This window comes from Rhipicephalus microplus, unplaced genomic scaffold, assembly GCF_043290135.1.
Source record: "Rhipicephalus microplus isolate Deutch F79 unplaced genomic scaffold, USDA_Rmic scaffold_401, whole genome shotgun sequence".
NCBI lineage: Eukaryota > Metazoa > Arthropoda > Arachnida > Ixodida > Ixodidae > Rhipicephalus > Rhipicephalus microplus.
The window spans coordinates 62,501-69,054 of NW_027464965.1; the positions used below are offsets into that span (position 1 = coordinate 62,501).

The 6,554-nt window shown below is 59.8% G+C and overlaps 1 non-coding gene across 1 annotated transcript; it reads right to left on the bottom strand.

Moving 5' to 3' along the window:
- Positions 1-937: 937 nt before the first annotated feature.
- LOC142794342 (small subunit ribosomal RNA) lies at positions 938-2,752 on the bottom strand. The gene has a single exon (XR_012892267.1). It is a non-coding gene; the product is annotated as a small subunit ribosomal RNA (ribosomal RNA).
- Positions 2,753-6,554: the final 3,802 nt, after the last annotated feature.

Below are 6,554 nucleotides of genomic sequence, written 5' to 3' on the forward strand. Positions count from 1 at the left end.
CTTCCTCTTTCGGCAAGTCGTTGCGGCACCTTCCCAAAGCGCGCAGACCCGCTAATCGCGACGAGCGCGACGTGGCCGTGCCGCCTTTCCCTCGGCAGCAAGCAAAACGCCTGGCAACGTCGACGCTCCCCTAACCGCGATCTCGCACCGTGTTTCGTGTGGCGAATTCAAAAGCCGGCCGGCGCTGCTGCAACCATTACGGTCGGTACGCATACGCCGCGGAGGGCGGGACGGTCATCGGAGCGTGCGGTTCCTCCATCGAGTACTGCGCACCTCGGCCGTCGCATCGCCGTGCCATGACCGGCCGCGCGTCAACGCGAACCGGTGCCAGCGAGATCCCTCGCCTGCAAGAACCGACCGGCAGCCTCCGTCACCCGAGGACGCGGAGGCGCTTGCCGCGGACGGCGGGACGGTATGCACTGGTGCACAGCGGACCCGTCACATCGCCAGTTCCTTGACCGACCGCCGACGCTTGTGCCGTTCCTCTCGTACTTGGCAGTCGCCGCGCGATTGTCGGGTCTCGTTCTTGCACGCTCGAACGGTCGGGAGGGCACTCGGCTGGCGTTTCGGGAACGCGCAGCCTCGCCTTCTACCGACGTAACCACGACTCGCCGTTCGCGCTCCGCCGCTCCTGTTTACAGTACTAGGCGGTCCCGCAGCGGTCGGGTCGCGCATTTCGAGCGCTTCGAGCCACGGTGCAGTGGCGGGTCGAAAGCCGACCTATGAGTGCGTTGCGCCGTTTGTACCCGCGTCCGCCACCTGGCCGACCGTCCAAGGTCGCGGTGTTGGCGTCCGCTGGGCGCAACAATTTGTCACGGGGTGCCGCTCCACATTCAGGCAGCCCCGTGGGGAAAAGCCGACCCCGCGTCCAAACGGGGTCAGCGGCAGAAAGTGTCGGGCGCAGACGCAGCTGAGGCGCTCACCCTTCACAATCCGTTAATGATCCTTCCGCAGGTTCACCTACGGAAACCTTGTTACGACTTTTACTTCCTCTAAATGATCAAGTTTGGTCATCTTTCCAACAGACCGGCGCAACCGAAAGGCCGCGCCGGACATCGGTCCGAAGACCTCACTAAATCATTCAATCGGTAGTAGCGACGGGCGGTGTGTACAAAGGGCAGGGACGTAATCAACGCGAGCTTATGACTCGCGCTTACTGGGAATTCCTCGTTCAAGGGGAACAATTGCAAGCCCCTATCCCAATCACGAAAGAAGTTCCACGGGTTACCCAGTCTTTTCAGACAGGGATAAAGACACGCTGCTTCCTTCAGTGTAGCGCGCGTGCGGCCCCGGACATCTAAGGGCATCACAGACCTGTTATTGCTCTGTTTCGTGCGGCTAGGAGCCGCTTGTCCCTCTAAGAAGGTTGTAAGGTGCTGGGAACCCCGCACCTATTTAATAGGCTAGAGTCTCGTTCGTTATCGGAATTAACCAGACAAATCGCTCCACCAACTAAGAACGGCCATGCACCACCATCCACCGAATCAAGAAAGAGCTCTCAATCTGTCAATCCTCCCAGTGTCCGGGCCGGGTAAGTTTTCCCGTGTTGAGTCAAATTAAGCCGCAGGCTCCACTCCTGGTGGTGCCCTTCCGTCAATTCCTTTAAGTTTCAGCTTTGCAACCATACTTCCCCCGGAACCCAAATACTTTGGTTTCCCGGAAGCTGCCCGCCGAGTCATTTGAGTAACTCAGGCGGATCGCTGGTTGGCATCGTTTATGGTCAGAACTAGGGCGGTATCTGATCGCCTTCGAACCTCTGACTTTCGTTCTTGATCAATGAAAACATTCTTGGCAAATGCTTTCGCAGTAGTTCGTCTTGCGACGGTCCAAGAATTTCACCTCTAGCGCCGCAATACGAATGCCCCCGTCCGTCCCTCTTAATCATTACCTCGTATTCCAAAAACCAACAGAACAGAAACGAGGTCTTGTTCTATTATTCCATGCAAGTTTATTCAGGCGACTCGCCTGCGTTGAGCACTCTAATTTTTTCAAAGTAAAAGCACCGGCCATCTCGAGGCACACAATGAAGTGCACCAAGAAAGAACCGGCATGATGTTCAGTCCGAGCCGTCGCATCGGGTAGATGCACTACTCGTCTGGAACTGAGATCCAACTACGAGCTTTTTAACCGCAGCAGCTTTAGTATACGCTATTGGAGCTGGAATTACCGCGGCTGCTGGCACCAGACTTTCCCTCCAATTGATCCTCGTTAAAGGATTTAGAGTGTACTCATTTCAATTACGGGGCCTCAAAAGAGTCCCGTATTGTTATTTTTCGTCACTACCTCCCCGTGCCGGGAGTGGGTAATTTGCGCGCCTGCTGCCTTCCTTGGATGTGGTAGCCGTTTCTCAGGCTCCCTCTCCGGAATCGAACCCTGATTCTCCGTTACCCGTAACAACCATGGTAAGCAAGTAACCTACCATCGAAAGTTGATAAGGCAGACACTTGAAAGAAACGTCGCCGGCTCGTGGCCATGCGATCAGCACAAAGTTATCCAGAGTCACCACACAATACGGGCCGAAACCCGATCGATCTTGGTCTAATAAAAGCACCCGTTACCCAAAGGGCTCCAGGCTCACTGCATGTATTAGCTCTAGAATTGCCACAGTTATCCAAGTAGGAAGAAACGATCTAAGGAACCATAACTGATTTAATGAGCCATTCGCGGTTTCGCCTTATTTCGGCATGTACTTAGACATGCATGGCTTAATCTTTGAGACAAGCATATGATTACTGGCAGGATCAACCAGGTAATCGTTCGACTGCGCGTCCGTCCTCGCCCTCGGCGGGCCGGACGCAGTCTGTGTGCGGCGGAGGCCACCTTCAGGCGCCCCAACACGCTTATTTTGCACTCCGAGATGACGGCGTTCGAGCTCGCTACGGCACAACCTTCCCGAAAGACGAGTGGGAGCCGTGCGGCAAGAAGCACGTTCATGCTCGCTCTTTTTCGTTGCATCGACTCGGTCGCGCCGTGCGGGTTGCCCAAGCCCGCTGCACTGTCGGTGGACCGGCCGGAACTAGCAACGGAGCCGAGACTGCAAAGCCGCCAGACGACGGGTCACGCCCGCGTCTTCGGCGCTTTCGCATCTGAATCGCCCGAGGACGACACGGAACACACCTCGATATCGTGGTAAAACGGCACCGTCCGACAACCAGCCCCTAACGCATCAAGCGGATGAGGCTGCAGACGACTGCCGTGGATTCCCCTGGAGCAGACCCGAGGACACGCTTGACGAGGCCGAAGCCCGCCGCATATCAGACACCCGGTCGCTTTCGCGTACGCCGCTCACGAGAACCCCCACATAATAGCAGCGATAAGTACCCAGACCTCCTTGGGCCCTAATACGAGCGTACTCGAGAAAATTTCACCGCGGGTGTGCCCCGAAACGTGTGGCATGTTGAGCGTGCCACAAGTCTACGTCGCTCTCAAACCCGCCGAGGTCGTAGAATTTGCGACCCTACTCACGAAATTCCCACCGAGGATACGGCCGCAAACGTACCGCACCTTGGGTAGGCCACGAGTTTGTGCAACACTACGCTGACGGCACAGCACCGAGGTCGTGCGCGCACGCACGGGAAAATTCCGCCGCGGTTTCTGCCGAAAACGTGAGGCACCACGACTCTCCGCAAGTTCGCGTCGACTGCGAAAGACCGAAGTCGTGAACGACGTGTCCGCTACTCGCCGCCGACACGCTGGACACCAAACGTACAACGACTCGACGGCGTCGTAGAGGCCCACGACGCGGTTTTCCTTAACGACGTCTCGGCGTGGCACCGACAGGTTAGAACGGCCGACCAACGTTCCCTGTCCGCCGTTCGGCTCAGTCGAAGGGCTCGGCGACTTCGGCAACGCTGCGAAGCCGCACGGTGACGCACGCCATGTCCCCATTTTTTTTTTCTTTCTGCGTCTGCCGGGGTGCCCCTATAATAGCAGCGATAAGCACCCAGACCGCCGTGGGTCGCTCGCCCCGGCTGACGTGGTTTTTCGTACTCCTGCGGCGGTCGCCGTCAAGCACGTCCAAATACGCTACTTTCGTGGGCGCATTCACGCTCTTTCGCTTCGCCGGAGTGCCAGCACTCACTCTGCCAAAAACGGCGAACATCCGAGCGGCGGTTCCCACTTTTGCGTCGGCGTCGCAAACCCCGCCCCGGCAGACGAGGTTTGCCGTACTCGTGCGACGGTGGCCGGCGGGCACGTCGAAAGACGCCGATATCGTGCGCGAATTGGCGCACCTTGGCTTCACCGGAGTGCCGCCACTGACTCCTCCAAAAACGGCGAAGATCCGAGCGGCGCTTCCCACTTTCGCATCGGCGTCCCGAACTCCGCCCCGGCTGACGCGGTTTACCGTACTCGTGCGACGGTCGCCGGCGAGCACGTGGAAAGACGCCGATATCGTGCCCGAATCGGCTCCGTTCGGCTTCGCCGGAGTGCCAGCACTGGCTCGGCGAAAGACGACGAACATCCGAGCGACGGTTCTCACTATTGCGTACGCGTCGCAAACCCCGCCCCGGCAGACGCACTTTGCCGTACTCGTGCGACGGTCGCCGGCGAGCACGTAGAAAGACGCCGATATCGTGCCGGAATCGGCCCCGTTTGGCTTCGCCGGAGTGCCAGCACTCACTCGGCCACAAACGGCGAACATCCGAGCGGCGGTTCCCACTTAGCCGTCGGCGTCCCGAACTCCGCCCCGGCAGACGCGGTTGCCGAGCTCGTGCGACTAGCGACCGCGAAGCCGTCTCGCGACGCCGCTTTCGTGCGCGGCTCCCACTGCGACCTGGGTCACCCGAGGTCGACGAGCAAAAAAGAATGTCGAAAAAAATTTTTTTTTTTTTTTGCGTCTGCCGGGGTGCCCCTATAATAGCAGCGATAAGCACCCAGACCGCCATGGGTCGCTCGCCCCGGCTGACGTGGTTTTTCGTTTTCCTGCGGTGGTCGTCGTCAAGCACGTCCAAACACGCCACTTTCGTGGGCGCATTCGCGCTCTTTCGCTTCGCCGGAGTGCCAGCACTCACTCTGCCAAAAACGGCGAACATCCGAGCGGCGGTTCCCACTTTTGCGTCGGCGTCGCAAACCCCGCCCCGGCAGACGAGGTTTGCCGTACTCGTGCGACGGTGGCCGGCGGGCACGTCGAAAGACGCCGATATCGTGCGCGAATTGGCGCACCTTGGCTTCACCGGAGTGCCGCCACTGACTCCTCCAAAAACGGCGAAGATCCGAGCGGCGCTTCCCACTTTCGCATCGGCGTCCCGAACTCCGCCCCGGCTGACGCGGTTTACCGTACTCGTGCGACGGTCGCCGGCGAGCACGTGGAAAGACGCCGATATCGTGCCCGAATCGGCTCCGTTCGGCTTCGCCGGATTGCCAGCACTGGCTCGGCGAAAGACGACGAACATCCGAGCGACGGTTCTCACTATTGCGTACGCGTCGCAAACCCCGCCCCGGCAGACGCACTTTGCCGTACTCGTGCGACGGTCGCCGGCGAGCACGTAGAAAGACGCCGATATCGTGCCGGAATCGGCCCCGTTTGGCTTCGCCGGAGTGCCAGCACTCACTCGGCCACAAACGGCGAACATCCGAGCGGCGGTTCCCACTTAGCCGTCGGCGTCCCGAACTCCGCCCCGGCAGACGCGGTTGCCGAGCTCGTGCGACTAGCGACCGCGAAGCCGTCTCGCGACGCCGCTTTCGTGCGCGGCTCCCACTGCGACCTGGGTCACCCGAGGTCGACGAGCAAAAAAGAATGTCGAAAAAAAATTTTTTTTTTTTTTTTTGCGTCTGCCGGGGTGCCCCTATAATAGCAGCGATAAGCACCCAGACCGCCATGGGTCGCTCGCCCCGGCTGACGTGGTTTTTCGTTTTCCTGCGGTGGTCGTCGTCAAGCACGTCCAAACACGCCACTTTCGTGGGCGCATTCGCGCTCTTTCGCTTCGCCGGAGTGCCAGCACTCACTCTGCCAAAAACGGCGAACATCCTAGTGGCGGTTCCCACTTTTGCGTCGGCGTCGCCAACCCCGCCCCGGCATACGCGGTTTGCCGTACTCGTGCGGCGGTGGCCGGCGGGCACGTCGAAAGACACCGATATCGTGCGCGAGTCGATGCTTCTTGGTCTCGCAGGAGGGCCGCCACTCACTCCTGCAAAAACGGCGAAGATCCGAGCGGCGCTTCCCACTTTTTCGTCGGCGTCGCAAACCTCGCCCCGGCAGACGCGCTTTGCCGTACTCGTGCGACGGTCGCCGGCGAGCACGTCGAAATACGCCGATATCGTGCCCGAATCGGCCCCGTTTCGCTTCGCCGGAGTGCCAGCACTCGCTCGGCCAAAGACGACGAACATCCGAGCGACGGTTCCCACTATTGCGTACGCGTCGCGAACCCCGCCCCGGCAGACGCGGTTTGCCGTACTCGTGCGGCGGTGGCCGGCGGGCACGTCGAAAGACGCCGATATCGTGCACGAATTGGCGCTCCTTGGCTTCACCGGAGTGCCAGCACTCACTCGGCCAAAAACGGCGAACATCCGAGCAGCGGTACCCACTTAGCCGTCGGCATCCCGAACTCCGCGCC